The sequence below is a fragment of the Cetorhinus maximus genome, chromosome 10 (genome assembly GCF_964194155.1).
Source record: "Cetorhinus maximus chromosome 10, sCetMax3.hap1.1, whole genome shotgun sequence".
Lineage (NCBI taxonomy): Eukaryota > Metazoa > Chordata > Chondrichthyes > Lamniformes > Cetorhinidae > Cetorhinus > Cetorhinus maximus.
The window spans coordinates 144,231,684-144,248,805 of NC_135888.1; the positions used below are offsets into that span (position 1 = coordinate 144,231,684).

The 17,122-nt window shown below is 46.3% G+C and overlaps 1 protein-coding gene across 3 annotated transcripts in view; it reads left to right on the top strand.

The window, feature by feature from the left end:
• Positions 1 to 17,122, top strand: part of arap3 (ArfGAP with RhoGAP domain, ankyrin repeat and PH domain 3) — a 328,942-nt gene that overhangs the window by 41,648 nt on the left and 270,172 nt on the right. The window contains exon 1 of one of the 3 annotated variants that reach the window (XM_078551239.1): positions 1,607 to 1,627. The exons of the other annotated variants lie outside the window; for them this stretch is intronic. The gene's annotated coding sequence lies outside the window, so the exon portion shown is untranslated. Of the gene's footprint in view, positions 1 to 1,606; positions 1,628 to 17,122 lie in introns of those variants that run through there. 3 annotated transcript variants of the gene reach the window in all.

The window sequence follows — 17,122 nt, forward strand, 5'->3', positions numbered from 1 at the left end:
CACACACAAATACACACACACACAAACACACACATGTGCACAGACACACACACACACACAAATACACACACACACAAATACACACACACACAAACACACACACACACACAAATACACACACACACAAACACACACATGCGCACAGACACACACACACAGACACAAACACACACACAAACACACAGACTCACACACACACACAGACACATGCACAGACACACGCATGTACATACACACAGACACAGGTGGAATTTGAATTCAGTTAATAATCTGGAATATAAACCTACTGTCAGTAATGGTGACAATGAAACTATCATCATTATTGTAAAAACCCATCTGGATCACTAATGTCCTTTTGGGAAGGAAATCTGTCGGTCTTACCTGGTCTGGCCTACATGTGACTCCAGACCCACAGCAATGTGGTTAACTCTTAAATGCCCTCCTGAAATGACTGAGGAAACCACAAAGTTTAAAGGCAATTAGGGATGGGCAACAAATGTTGGCCTTGTCAGTAATGCCCACATTCCCCTGAAAGAATAATTAAAAAAAGCTCACTCACAGAGACCCCCACTCGGACCCCCTCTCGGGCCCCCACTCGGGCCCCCACTCGGACCCCCACTCGGGCCCCCACTCGGACCCCCACTCGGACCCCCACTCGGACCCCCACTCGGACCCCCACTCGGGCCCCCACTCGGACCCCCACTCGGGCCCCCACTCGGGCCCCCACTCGGGCCCCTACTCGGACCCCTACTCGGACCCCTACTCGGACCCCCACTCGGGCCCCCACTCGGGCCCCCACTCGGGCCCCCACTCGGGCCCCCACTCGGGCCCCCACTCGGGCCCCCACTCGGGCCCCTACTCGGGCCCCCACTCGGACCCCCACTCGGACCCCCACTCGGGCCCCCACTCGGGCCCCCACTCGGGCCCCCACTCGGACCCCCACTCGGACCCCCACTCGGACCCCCACTCGGACCCACATCCTCACCCACACTCTCACCCACACTCACACCCACACTCACACTCTCACCCACACCCACACTCACACCCACACTCACACTCACACTCACACCCACACCCACACCCACACCCACACCCACACTCACACTCACACTCACACCCACACCCACACCCACACCCACACCCACACCCACACCCACACCCACACTCACACTCACACTCACACTCACACCCACACTCACACCCACACCCACACCCACACTCACACCCACACTCACACCCACACTCACACCCACACTCACACTCACACTCACACCCACACTCACACTCACACTCACAGCCACAATCACAGCCACAATCACACACACACAGGCATGTGCACACGTACAGATGCGCTCACACACACATGCACACAAACACACATTCACTCTCTCTTACATACACACTCGGACACACACACAAACACATAGTCACACACACTCACATACACACAAGTATATGCGCATGCGCACACAGAACACACACTTTTCACTGGAGTGCGGCTTTGGGCTGCATTAGAGTGCTTCAGTTGGAGTTTGGTGAGAGAGGGAGTTTGGGAAGAGGGAATGAATCTTCTCATTTTCTACTTTTCCTCAGTAAGAAGAGCAACAACCTTGATAAGTAGGACTTGGTGAGTATTTCTTCTGTCCTTAATATTCTCTAAACTAGAGGAAGTAAAGGTAAAGGGAGTAATTTAAGGGTAAGTCATGGCAGGGCAGATTAGCCAAGTGGAATGCTCCTCCTGTGTGATGTGGGAAGTCAGGGACACTTACAGCATCCAGGAGGAAGTTGATATTATTAAAACAATAGTGCTGGAGAAATTGATGGAACTGAAAGCCAATAAATCCCCAGGGCCCAATTTTCTACATCACAGGGTACTAAAGGAGGTGGCCGTGGAAATAGTGGATGTGTTGGTTGTCATCTTCCAGAATTCTGGAGATTCTGGAATGGTCCCTGCAGATTTTAGGCTGGCAAACGTAACCCCACGATTTAAAAAAGGAAGGAGGGAGAAAACAGCAAATTACAGACTGATTAGCCTAAACATTAGTAGGGAAAATGCTAGAGTCTATTATAAAGGATGTGATAACAGGACACTTAGAAAATATCAACGGGATTAGGCAAAATCAGCATGGATTTATGAAAGGGAAGACAAACCTACTGGAGTTTTTTGAGGGTGTAAGTTTCAGAATAGATAAGGGAGAACCAGTGGATGTGGTGTATTTAGATTTTCAGAAAGCTTTCGATAAAGTCCCACGTAAAAGGTTAATGTGTAAAATTAAAGCACATTGGATTGGGTGTAATATATTGACATGGATTGAGAATTGGTTAGCAGACTAGAAACAGAGAGCAGGAATAAATGGGTCTTTTTTGGAGTGGCAGGTGGTGACTGGTGGAGTACCGCAGGGATCAGTGCTTCGGCCCCAGCTGTTCACAATATATATCAATGATTTGGATGAGGGAACCAAATGTAATATTTCCAAGTTTGCTGACGATACGAAAATTGGTGGGAATGTGAGCGATGAGCAGGGTGTTAAGAGGCTTCAAGGTGATTTAGACAGGTTGAATGACTGGGAAAATACATGGCAGATGCAGCATAACGTGGATAAGTTTGAAGTTATCTTTGATAAGAAAAACAGAACACCAGACTATTATGTAAATGGTGATAGATTGGGAAATGTTGATGTATAAAGGGACCTGGGTGTCCTTGTACACCAATCACTGAAAGCAAACATGCAGGTGCAGCAAGCAGTGAAGGCGGCAAATGGTTTGTTGGCCTTCATTGTGAGAGGACTTGAGTACAGGAGCAAGGATGTCTTACAGCAGCTGTACAAGGCCTTGGTGAGACCACACCTGGAGTATTGTGTGCAGTTTTGGTCTCCTTACCTAAGAAAGGATATACTTGCCATAGAGGGAGTGCAGCGAAGGTTCACCAGACTGATTCCTGGGATGGCAGGATTGTCGGATGAGGAGAGATTGGGCCAACTAGGCCTCTATTCACTGGAGTTTAGAAGAATGTGTAGGGGTCTCGTTGAAATGTATAAAATTCTGACAGGGCTGGACAGGCTGGATGCAGGGATGATGTTTCCTCTGGTTGGGGAGTCTAGAACAAGGGGTCACAGTCTCAGGATACGGGGTAGACCATTTAGGACTGAGATGAGGAGAAACTTCTTCACTCAGAGGGTGGTGAACCTGTGGAATTCTCTACCACAGAGGCTCTGGAGGCCAAATCACTGGATATATTTAAGAAGGAAACAGATAGATTTCTAGACTCTAAAAGCGTCAAGAGGTATGGGGGGAGAGCGGAAGTATGGCGTTGAGATAGAGGATCAGTCATGATCATATTGAATGGTGGAGCAGGCTAAATGGGCCAAATGGCCTCCTCCTGCTCCTATTTCCTATGTTTCTATGTTTCACACACACACACACATACACACACGATCACCCACAAATTCATGCACACATGCCCAATGCGCAGACATGCACGCACATGCATAAATGAGCACATTCACACATGTGACTGCACGTGCACACATGCACACACACTCATGCATGTACAGAGACCAGCGCACATGCACTTGCACATGCACACACACACACACAAATATGATGCGCGTACACGCACACGCACAGACGTGCACATGCATGCACCTGAAGTCCCGAGCACATGCACACAAGTGGGCACAAACAGGGCGGAAGTTTCCATGCCCTTTGGCATTGCGCGTGTTTGGCGGTTTAAGTGGACAATGTGGTGAGATGGCCAAAAATTGTGAATCGCTGGAATCATCCCCCAAACTGGATTATCCGAGCACATTGGAGTGATTGCACACCAATGTGTTTCATAGGTGTACCTAAGCGACATGTATCTGGTGGGCTGCACTCCGCTCGGGACTCCAAGGTTTGTTGCCTACCTTACTTTGGGTAGCACTCGCGATCATCAGTGCCAGGTTTCGCAGGCAGCACCACATCACTTGCAAGGTGGCCCATGAGCAGGTCTCTACCTACCAGACCAGCCATAAGGCGGGGGTGGCTTTTCAGTGGCTGCAGGGCTAGGGCTTGCTTAGGGAAGGGGGGTATCCCAGGGTGGGTGTCGGGGCACATGCTGATCTGTGCAAGTGGCCTCAAGATGGTGAGGGCTGAGGAGGCAGTCTCCAGAGGAGATGAGGCCAGATGGAGATGTGAGGGTGTGTGTGAGAGAGTGAGTGGTGATGTCCCTTGAGCTGGCAGTGAGTGAGATGCCAATGAATGTTTTTTTCATTTGTCCATGGATGGGGCCATTGCTGGCAAGGCCAACATTTATTGCCCATCCCTTATTGCCCTTGGGAACTGAGTGGCTTGCTAGGCCATTTCAGAGAGCATTTAAGAGTCAACCACATTGCTGTGGGTCTGGAGTCACATGTAGGCCAGACCAGGTAAGGACGGCAGATTTCCTTCCCTAAGGGGCATTAGTGAACTAGGTGGGTTTTTACAACAATCAACAATGGTTCCATTGTCATTGTTAGACTTTTAATTCCAGACTTTAATTGAATTCCAAATCCGTGGCAGGATTTGAACCCGGGTCCTGAGAGCATTATGCTGGCTCTCGGGATGACTAGTCCAGTGACAATACCAGTACCTCATCACCTTTCCCGAAAGTGTGATGACCTTGAGTGTGTGAGTTTAGAGTGATGAGATGGTTGCCTTACCCTGGCTGCACTGGGTGGCCAACCTCTTCTGTGCAGCATTGGCACTGACCACCACTGCCATCGCCGACAAAGCCGGAGTTGTGAGATTGCTGGACTTACCGTGGTCAGAGTTGGGGTGGAGGACATCATGGTCGGCCTCCGAAAGGCATTCCAGTGATGGGTCGCTGAACTCTTCCTGGCTTTCAGGGCCAGGTCTTCACTGGAGAAGCCCTGGGCTGGAAGCGTTGGGAACTGTGTGTGTGGCTGCAGTTCAGACATGGCACCCAGAGTGAGGAAGCAGTGATGTAAAGGCATGGGGGAGCGGTTCAGAGCCTGCCTGCCAGCGAGACAGCATGTTCCCTGTGGCTGCATAATTAATGAGGTGGGATTGGGATGAAATGGCATGAAAAGCCGCCGTTACAGTCAGTGGGTAAAACATCCTTTACCCTGCCCGCTACCGCACTTAGTGCAAATCTGGGACAATTCCACCCACGGATGCGCACACTCACACATTTATGCACACGTACATACTTTCACACACTCACTCATTCTCTCACACACGAGCACACACATGACCACATGTGCACATGCACACTCGTGCACACACACACAGACTCCTCTCATTTACACACACACACTCTCTCAAACACACATGCACTCACACACACACACACACACAGACACACAAAACACGTGTACATGCACACACATGAACATCTGAGCACACGCACATGTGCGTGCACGTACATAGACACACACACAAGTTCACACAGGCACATGCGCACAAACACATGCATACACAAAACACACACACACACAAATACACAACTTGGCTGTCCAACTTGTATTTAGGCTTGTAAAGCTGCAAGATGTCATACGCAACAAGAAGAAGACTATCTTAATTATTTCTGGCTTCTCTTAATCACCTTCTTTAAAGATGAAAACTCAAATTTTGCCCAAAATGTGCATTGTTGTCCAGTTCTCTGAGGCCCTAGGTCAGTGCTGGAGCCAGTCACTGCGTTGCCTGCAGGATCTGAATGCATGGTTGTTGTCCAGTGTTCGGTTTAGATTTGCCAATTCTGGTTGGATGTATTCCAGGATGTTTGATCATATGGCCTCCCACCTCCAATTGTCCAGCCAAGTCTTTTATTTCCATCTCCAAACGTGAAACGTTCGAAGAACCAGCTCATTGAACAATCAGTTTGTTTGGTGAGCAGCCAATTTGAATAATTAGGCCTCAATTAGGTCCAAAGTTTCTGGCTTGTTGGCAATTTTCCAGTTAGGGATTGTGCCACCCACTGCCTTCCGCACACTGTGATCTGGAACGCGCTGCCTGAAAGGGTGTTGGAAACAGACTCAATAATAACTTTCAAAAGGGAATTGAATAAATACTCGAATGACTTTGAGAAAGTGCAGGAGAGTGAGATTAATTGCTAGCTCTTTCAATGAATCAGCACGGGCATGATAGGCCAAATGTGCTGTATGATTCTATTCTACAAGTAATTGTGACACCTGTCTGGCTGATGTGTTTACTCAACTGTCACCACTTGCATTGACCGGTTAACTTATTACCGGCACAGTCTTTACCTACCACACATCAAGACAGCATGACCAGACAAATTGGAGGCTGGTCTGTTATTTTAAACAGCATGACAGAATAGACATTTCAATCCTGCTTTCTTCAAACGTTTAACAAAAAAGTGCTAGCGTAACAGGATAATATTTCAACTTATCACAACTGTCTGAGCATACCTTATAGAGTTGACACTCCACAAGAATTTACTGAAATAATTGGGCCATTCTATTGAAAGAAATCCCTAATGAGTTGACAGTTCCCATGGATTGCTGTCATTCTAAATCATGCTAACTTGAAAATTGCCTAATTCCTATTTGAACTGAATTAACACATTCCAGACATTAGTGTGGGACTGGGTGTTCAGGGCTTTGGGAGGAGCGATTGTGGTTGAGTGCTGATATAGTGTCCCACAAATTTGCTGGAATGCAAGTGTGTGTAGACATCAGGAGAGGTCATGACTGGATGCCCACAGTAATTAAACAGTTTGACATGATTCACTGGCCCAATTTAGGATTGTTTGCAGTCTGGAAGTTGCTGAGCTGATGCAAGTGAGATTCTATCCCCAAAGCTGGATTCATCTGGAGAAACAGGAACATTAACAGAAACAACTAATAAACATTCTGAATTGAATCAGTGCTTACTGTGCAGGAAGGCTGCTGTTGAGAATGGAGTTCCCATTGTTTATGGGGGTTGAAATTAATTAGGCAACATTGCACTGTCCTGCAGAGATTTCAGTTTAGCAATAGAGTGTGGAATTGCTTCAAACAGTTTCTACAAGCTGCAGTTTAATCCGGGAGTGTGAAGGAGGAGCATGACAATGTTGTGGGTGCGAGGTGTTGTCCAATGTGCTTTGTGGCATTTTGATTTACCGATAAGGCTACGTTGTAAGGGAATGTGGGCAGAACCATCTCCTCCTGCCAGTCACAGGAATTATGGTGGGTGGGGAAGGAAGATATGGCGAGAGGTAAAAAATCATTTTCCCAACTTCAGGAAATGAGATTGGGATTTTCCTCTCCTGACTTTCTTGGCAGGTTGATGGCTGGTTGACTTTCCAGTTGAAGCTCAATGGGAAGACATTTTGTGTCTCATGCAAGTTCATTAAAACCCCAACAGACCGGAATCGTGCACCCCATCAAATCATCCACCCACCAGCGGGGACTTACACTGTTCAGTTACCCGGCTGCACAAACGTGGTGCATACCCGGTGAGGGACACTCAAGACTTAGCGGCCAGTCAACACTGCCTCCATCACTGGAGAGGACGACCGGAGATGGTGCATGTGGGAGAAATAAAGTGGAGGGGGGTGGTGCGGGGGGAAGACACGAAGGGGAGATGATTGGAAGACATGAAGGGGGGGGCGGGTGGAGTGAGGGGAGAGGGGTTTTGGGGACAGAGTGTTTCAGAAGGAGGGGTCAATGGGTTCAATGTTGGATTCCTGGGGAGAGAGCTAAGACTGATGGTGGTAAGTTGAACAGTCACTGTGAGATGGGGAATGGGATGCAGTAGGGTGGTAGGGTCAGGTTTAGTGTTTGGCGGATGCAGTTTTCGTCCGGAGGGTCATTGAGGGGGGCAAGGATGGTGGCAGGGGTTACAGGAGTGGGGAGGATCAGGGTGGGCACGGTGACTGGTGTGGCCTCAGGGGGAGGGAAGGTATGTCCAGGCTGACCGTGATAGGGTCCAGGGTGACAAGGGTAGGTTCAAGGGTTACCAAGGGGAGATTGAAGATGACCCACGGTGGGGGATAGGGCGGGGCCGATGGTGATGGGGGAAAGTTGGAGGAGGGTAAAAGGTGGTGGAAACAATCACAAACATGATAAGCAACATCCTGAGGCACAGGCAGCTCAGTAGCAAGGCAACCCCTTGATACTCTTTCGAGTTATCAACAGTCACAGATTGCAACTCTTGAGTACAATCACAGTTCTTGGTTTCCAGGAGTGGGACATGAACCCACAACCCTCTGATTCAAAGGCGAGGGTGCTATGAACTGAGCCACAGCTGACACCTCAACCCCTTGATGTTCAACTACAAAACATGGAGATGGGAGGAGGGTCTTCCCGAGTGGGTGGAGCTGAAGGTCAGCACATCTAGACAATTAAAGGGAAACCCTAATAATCATGTAGAGACTGTATGAGAGCTTTGCACTTTGCAAATCCTCACTGTCTGGTGAAGCCCATTTGGCAGCAGGTCTGTCCCAGAGGGTTCTCAATACAACGAGATCCCGACAAGGCGCAGAGCTCTGATTTATTTGCCATCGGCTCCAGTCAGAGTTAAGGAAGAAGGGAGGGACAAAGGTGGATGCCTACAAGGGGCATGCAGGCAAATGGCAGCTAACTCGTGACTACAAACCTCCATCCTCCCGGGGGAATGGACCTGCCCGAGAAGGGCTCACGTGGTTTGTCTTTCTATTATGACAAGACAAGGCCTCTCTATAAAGTCTCCTGTGCAATGAGAAGGGTTGAATAACCTTGTTATGTGGGGTCCTTTAGGGAACAGTGACCATAATATGAAGAATTCTTCATTAAGACGAAAAGTGAAGTAGTCCGATCTGAAACTAGCGTCCTAAATCTAAACAAAGGAAACTACAAAGGTATGAGGTGTGAGTTGGTTAAGATCAATTGAGGAACTTCATTAAAATGTATTATGGTGGATAGGTAATGGCTAATATTTAAGGAATGAATGTATGCATTGCAACACTTATACATTCTTTTCTGGTGCAAAAACATGCCAGGAAAAGTGGCCCAATCATGGTTAGCAAAGGAAATTAAGGATAGTATTAGATTCAAAGAGGAATATAAAGTTGCTAGAAAAAGTAGCAAGTCTGAGGATTGGGAGCAGTTCAGAATTCAGCAAAGGAGAACCTAAAGATCGATTAACAGTGAAGAAAATAGAGTAGGAGAGTAAACTTGCAAGGAACATAAAAGCAGACTGTAAAAGCCTCTGTAAGTATGCAAAAAAAAGATTAGTGAAGACAAATGTAGGTCCCTTACAATCCAAAATGGGAGAATTTATAATCAAGAACAAGGAAATGGCAGAGCAATTAAACAACTACTTTAGTTCTATCTTCACAGAGGGAGACACAAATAACTTCCCAGAAATATTAGGGAACCAAGGGTCTAGTGAGAAGGAAGAGTTGAAGTAAATTAACATTACTAAGAAAAAGTGCTGGAGACATTCATGGAATTGAAAGATGATAAATCCCCAGGGCCTGATAATCTACATCCCAGGGCACTAAAGGAGGTGGCCACGGAAACAGTGGGTGTGTTGGTTGTCACCTTCCAAAATTCTGTAGATTCTGGAACAGTCCCGGCAGATTGGAGGGTGGCAAATGTAACCCCACTGTTTAAAAAAGGAGGGAGGGAGAAAACAGGGAATTATGGACCGGTTAGCCTAACCTCAGTAGTGAGGAAAATGCTAGAATCTATTATAAAGGATGTGATAACAGGACACTTAGAAAATATCGACGGGATTAGACAAAGTCGACATGGATTTATGAAAGGGAAATCATGTTTGACAAACCTACTCGAGTTCTTTGAGGACATAACTAGCAGAATAGGTAAGGGAGAACCAGTGGATGTGGTGTATATGGATTTTCAGAAAGCTTTAGATAAAGTCCCACATAAGAGGCAAAATTAAAGCACATGGGATTGGGGGTGATATATTGGCATGGACTGAGAATTGGTTAGCAGACAGGAAACAGAGAGTAGGAATAAAGGGTCTTTTTCAGAGTGGCAGGTGGTGACTAGTGGGGTACCACAGAGATCAGTGCTTAGGCCCGAGCGATTCACAATATTCACAGGGGAGGTGATGGTGTAGTGGTATTGTCACTGGACTAGTAATCCAGAGATTCAGGGTAAAGTTCTGGGGACCTGGGTTCGAATCCTGCACAGCAGATGGTGGAATTTGAATTCAATAAAAATCTGGAAACCATTGTTGTAAAAACCCATCTGGCCCTTTAGGGAAGGAAATCTGCCACTTGCCTACATGTGACTCCAGACCTACAGCAATGTGGTTGACTCTTAAATGCTCTCCGAAGAAGGGCACTAAATGCTGGCTTAGCCAGTGACGCCCCATGAACGAATAAAAAACATCAATGATTTGGATGAGGGAACCAAATGTAATATTTCCAAGTTTGCTGAGGACACGAAACTTGGTGGAAATGTGAGCGGTGGGGAGGGTGTTAAGAGCCTTCAAGGTGATTTAGACAAGTTGAGTGAGTGGGCAAATACATGGCTGATGCAGTATAACGTGGATAAGTGCGAAGTTATCCACTCTAGTAGGAAAAACAGAATGGCAGGGTACTGTTTAAATGGTGATAGATTGGGAAATGTTGATGTACAAAGGGACCTGGGTGTCCTTGTACACCAATCACTGAAAGCAAGCATGCAGGTGCAGCCAGCAGTTAAGAAGGCAAATGGTATGTTGGCCTTCATTGGAGCAAGGATGTTACACTGCAGCTGTACAGGGCCTTGGTGAGACCGCACCTGGAGTATTGTGTACAGTTTTAGTCCCTTTACTGAAGGAAGGATATACTTGTCATAGAGGGAGTGCAGTGAAGGTTCACCAGACTGATTCCTGGGATGGCAGGATTGTCGTATGAGGAGAGATTGGGCCGACTAGGCCTGTGTTCACTGGTGTTTAGAAGAATGAGAGGAGATCTCATTGAAACGTATAAAGCTCTGACAGGGCTGGACAGGCTGGATGCAGGGATGATACTTCCTCTGGCTGGGGGCGTCTAGAACAAGGGGTTACAAGTTTCAGGATATGGAACATTTAGGACTGAGATGAGGAGAAACTTCTTCACTCAGAGGGTGGTGAACCTGTGGAATTCTCTACCACAGAGGCTGTGGGGGCCAAGTCACTGAATATATTTAAGAAGGAAATGGATAGATTTCTAGACTCTAAAGGTATCAAGAGAGTGGGAGTATGGTGTTGAGATCAAGGATCAGCCATGATCATACTGAATGGCGGAGCAGGCTCGAAGAGCTGAATGACCGACTCCTGCTCCTAGTTTCTATGTTTCTAGGGCAGTGGAGGCAAGTTGATTAGTGTGAGTGGGAGGCATCTCGCACATTGCTCTCAGCACCCTTGTCAAAGAGCAATGTCTCCATGTGCAGCTGTGTATTAGGGGGAGGAAAACCCATCCTTGGCCTCCCAGGATGTCCTTCACCTGGAATTGGTGGACTGTGCGCAACCATTTCAACAAATAACAGCAAGAATGAATCCATGAAACTTCTAATCAGTGCGAGCTAACATATATTTACAAGTGCCAAAACTATATTCAATTATTGTACATCCATGCCACCAGCGCTTATTCAAAACTTCCTAATTTTTCTAACTCTACCACCATCTAAATGGTGAGAGATTGCAGAGTTCTGAGATGCAGAGGGATCTGGGTGTCCTAGTGCATGAATCACAAAAGGTTAGTGTGCAGGTACAGCAAGTAATTAGGAAAACTGATAGAATGTTATCATTTGTTGCGTCGGGAAGTGAATACAAAAGTAGGGGGGTTATGCTTCAGTTATACAGGGCACCAGTGAGACCACATCTGGAGTACTGTGTACAGTACTAGTCTCCTAATTTAAGGAAGGATATAAATGTGTTGGAAACAGTTCAGAGAAGGTTTACCAGATTAATAACTGGAATGGGAGGGTTGTCTTATGAGGAAAGGTTGGACAGGCTAGGCTTGTATCCGCTGGAGTTTAGAAGAATAAGAGATGACTTGATAGAAACATGGAAGATTCTGAGGGGACTTGACAGGGTGGATGTGGAGAGGATGGAAGGAGTAACAAGCCCAGAGAACCGTGGATAACCAGAGATATTCAGGTTACGATGAGAAGGAAAAGAGAGGTTTTTAGCAGGTACAGGGAAGCAAATCAGCAGAGGCATTAGTGGAGTACAGAAAGTGCATGGTGGAGCTTAAGAAAGCAATTAGGAGAGCAAAAAGGGGATATGAGAAAGCTCTGGCTGGTAAAAGTAGGGAAAATCCCAAGATATTCTATAAGTATATCAATGGGAAGAGGATAACCAGGGAAAGAGTAGGGCCCATTAGGGACCAAAGGGACAATCTATGACTGCGAGGTTCTTGAGCAAATTGATATAGGGTGCGAGAAGGTTTTGGAGGTGTTGGCAGGCTTAAAAGTGGACAAATCTCCAGGTCCGGATGATTTGTGTCCCAGACTGCTGAGGGAGGCAAGAGAGGAGATCACAGGGGCTCTGACCCAAAAATATTAATTTTTCTCTGGCCACGGGGGAGGTGACAGAGGACTAGAGAACAGCTAATGTGGTTCCGCTATTTAAGAAGTGTTGTAGAGATAAGCCAGGGAACTACAGGCCAGGGAGTCCCACGTCGGTGATAGGGAAACTATTGGAGAAAATTCTGAAGGAGGGAATCTATCTCCATTTGGAGAGGCAAGGTTTGATCAGGGATAGTCAGCATGGCTTTGTCAGAGGGGGGTCATGCCTAACAAATTTGATTGAATTTTTTGAGGAGGTGATTAGGTGTGTAGATGAGGGTAGTGCAGTTGATGTAGTTTATATGGATTTCAGCAAAGCCTTTGACAAGGTCCCACATGGGAGACTTATAAAGGAGGCAAATGCACATGGGATACAGGATAATTTGATAAGGTGGATTCAATATTGGCTTAGTTGTAGGAGACAGAGGGTGATGACAGAAGGATGCTTTAGTGACTGGAAGCCAGTGTCCAGTGGCGTACCACAGGGATCTGTGCTGGGTCACCTATTATTTGTCATTTATATAAACAACATAGATGACTATGTGGGAGGTAGGATTAGTAAGTTTGCGGATGACACAAAGATTGGCTGGGTGGTTAACAGTGAGGTTGAGTGTCTTGGGCTACAGGAAGATATAGACGGGATGGTCAAATGGGCAGATAAATGGCAGAAATTAACCCTGAAAAGTGTGAGGTGATACACTTTGGAAGGAGTAATTTGACAAGGAAATATTCAATGAATGGCATGACACTAGGAAGTTCTGAGGAACAAAGGGACCTTGGCGTGTGTGTCCATAGATCTCTGAAGGCAGAGGGGCATGTTAGTGAGGTGGTGAAAAAGGCATATGGGGCACTTGCCTTTATCAATCGAGGCATAGATTACAAAAGTAGGGAGGTCATGTTGGAGTTGTATGGAACCTTGAGGCCACAGCTGGAGTACTGAATGCAATTCTGGTCACCACATTATAGGAAGGATGTGATTGCACTGGAGGGGGTGCAGAGGAGATTCACCAGGATGTTGCCTGGGATGAAACATTTAAGTAATGAAGAGAGGTTGGATAGACTTGGGTTGTTTTCGTTGGAGCAGAGAAGACTGAGGGGCGACCTGATCGAGGTGTACAAGATTATGAGGGGCATGGACAGGCTGGATAGGGAGCAGCTGTTCCCCTTAGTTGAAAGGTCAGTCACAAGGGGGCATAAGTTCAAGGTGAGGGGCAGGAGGTTTAGGGGGGATGTGAGGAAAAACATTTTTACCCAGAGGGTGGTGACGGTCTGGAATGTGCTGCCTGGGAGGGTGGTGGAGGCGGGTTGCCTCACATCCTTTATAAAATACCTGGATGAGCACTTGGCACGTTATAACATTCAAGGCCATGTGCCAAGTGCTGGTAAATGGGGTTAGGTAGGTAGGCCAGCTGTTTCTCACGTGTCGGTGCAGACTCGATGGGCCGAAGGGCCTCTTCTGCACTGTGTGATTCTGTGATTAATTAATGCTTTCCAAGTGTTCTGTTACCACGCCTTTTATAATAGACTCTAGCATTTTCCCCACTACTCTATAATTCTGTTTTTTCTCTTCCTCCTTTTTTAAATAATGGGGTTACATTTGTCACCCTCCAATCTGTAGGAACTGCTCCAAAGTCTATAGAACTTTGGAAGATGACCACCAATGCATCCAATAATTGCAGGGCCACTTCCTTTAGTACTCTGGGGTGTAGATTATTAGGCTCTGGGAATTTTTCAGCCTTTAACCTCATCAATTTCTCTTGTACCACTTTTTTACTAACACTGATTTTCTTCAATTCCTCCCTCTCAAAAGACCCTCGGTTTCTTAACATTTCTGGTAAAGTATTTGTGTCCTCTTTTGTGAAGACAGAACCACTGTCCCAGCACTTGGTCTCCAAAGCTTTTCTTCGCAGTCACCCACTGCATTCTCAACACTCTCCAATGCTGCGATTCGGTTGCAGTCTGACCAAAACATCGAGGATTGTCTTTTGCCTAAGGATGTTCACCATGTTGTACTTGTGCTTAATCTTGCTGCTGGGCTGTTTGACCACCGCTGAGCACTGCCATGTTGTTATAGTGATGTAAAGGCACTAATCGCTCATAAGGGATTGTGTAAACACATTGTGGGTTGATTTATTTGGACTAGGTGCATGAGAACATTTACACATAGGTAGAAGGCTTGAAGATATCAACAGCAGAGCTATGTGTGTGTGTGTGCGCTCTTCCCATAAGCAAAAGTGAAATTAAGACTGGATCGCATGACACACTTCCCTCCTAGTGATGTCATGCTGCTATCCCTTAAAGACAAATTAGAAGAGCTATTTGAACAAAAAACAAATAAAAGGGATTTCATATGAAAGTATTAATAATATTCCTATTGATAGCACACAGTGCAATTTCAACTCCACTCTCCACAACTGTTTCCAAACTTGATGCTGTCCTGTACTTTTCATCTCAGCACCTTACTTATCAGCACTTACACTATCAGTTCCGCGTCAGTGAAACGTGGTTCTGGTTTCACACCAATATTAGCCTCAGAGTTTAGGCTTTTGTGAAACACTGAACTGAATCCAAAACAGGGGCAGCATGAGTCCTGATTCCCCTTTGCTCCTGTGCCCTGACTCTGGACTTGAATTGTATTCATAGAAAGAAAGATTTGCTTTTCAGTCACCTGGTGCCTCAAAGCGGTGCACAGCCAGTGAATCACTTTTGAAGAGCAGCTACTGTTGTGATGTAGGAAACACAGCAGCTAATTTGCACGCAGCATCTCTCACATACAGAAATGTGATAAAGACTGGATAATCTGTTTTAGTAATGTTTGTTGTAGGGTGTTGGATATTGTTCAGGATGTGTCAATGAATTCTTCATAGTCTTAGTAGGTTGACTGTATGTATTTATTAACTAAAAGACCTTTGTACATATATACAGTAAAAGCTTCAAGCCCGGAGCAATCCCCATGCTTGCTTATGCACACGGCTCTGTCCAAATTGGACTGACCCCTAAGTGTAGGTCATGTTTTCTCATACATCACTGTGTGGGCAGTACTGTACTCAGTCTCATGTTAACCCTATATGTGCCAGACACTTATGCTACAATGTTGATGGCCTGAACATCAGGGAGAATTTTTAAAAATTCCTTTGCAGGATGTGGGCTTCGCTGGCTGGACCGGCATTTATTGCCCATTCCTAGTTGCCCTTGAGAAGGTGGTGGTGAGCTGTCTTCTTGAACCGCTGCAGTCCATGTGGTGTAGTGACACCCACAGTGCTGTTAGGAAGGGAGTTCCAGGATTTTGACCCAGCGACAGTGAAGGAACGGTGATATATTTCCAAGTCAGGATGGTGAGTGGCTTGGAGGGGAACTTCCCGGTGGTGATGTTCCCATGCACCTGCTGCTCTTGTCCTTCTAGATGGTAGTGGCCGTGGGTTTGGAAGATTCTGTCAAAGGAGCCTTGCTGAATTCCTGCAGTGCAAGATGTAGATGGTACACACTGCTGCTACCAATGTGCGTTGGTGGTGGAGAGAGTGAATGTTTGTGGATGTGGTGCCAATCAAGCGGGCTGCTTTGTCCTGAACGGTGTCAAGCTTCTTCAGTGTTATGGGAACTGCACTCAACCAGGCAAGTGACTTGTACCTCGTAGATGGTGGATAGGCTTTGGGGAGTCATGAAGTGAGTAACTCACTACAGGTCTCCTAGTCTCTGACCTGCTCTTGTAGCTATAGAATTTATATGGCTGGTCCAGTTCAGTTTCTGGTCAATGGTAATCTCCAGGTTGTTGATAGTGGGGGGGTTCAGTGATGGTAATGCTGTGAACATCAAGGGTCGATGGTTGGATTCTCTCTTGTTGGAGATGGTCATTGTTTGACACTTGTGAGGCGTGAATGTTTCTTGCCACTTGTCAGCCCAAGCCTGGATATTGTCCAGTTCTTGCTGCATTTGGACATGGACTGCTCTAGTATCTGAGGAATATCTCAGCATTTGAGACCTCCCCTGCTCTTCTGCAAAATAAGATGATAGATTCTTTCATATCCACCTAAGGAGGCAGATAGGGCCTTGGTTTGACGTCTCATCCAACAGATGGAACCTCCAACAGTGCAGCACTCCCTCAGTATAGCAGTCAGCCTTGATTCTTTTTTTGTCCTTCAGCCCTGGAGTGGAATTTGAACCCTGAACTGTATGACTCAGAAGCAAGTGGATTAATTAGTTAAGTGGATTATCTAGCTATAAATTTAAGTAGTTAAGTAGATTAACTAGTTAAGCTATAAAATTAATTCAATACACATATCTCTCCATTACAAGTTGAAACTACTGTCCCTCATTTAAAGAAAAAGATGACCTTAAAAATCACCAATCTGCTTTTATATAAATGGTCAGAACAGCACCACCTACCTCACTGCACCGAATCCCCTCACTCACCAAATTCCAAGCTCACGCTCTGTTTCAAGCTGCACTCAGTGAAGAGCTTCTATCTTCATGCTTGCTTAATTCATTTGCTTTACTAGCTGAAATTCTACAGATGTGGGTCAGCACCTGCTGGCCATAGAAAACCCAGTTCTAACCAGCCACCTGATTAACTAACTGCAACCGCCTCTCCAGCGGGAGCTTCTTTATCCCTGACAGATTGAAAGAAATTTAACTTTAACAGTAAATTGCAGTTAAAT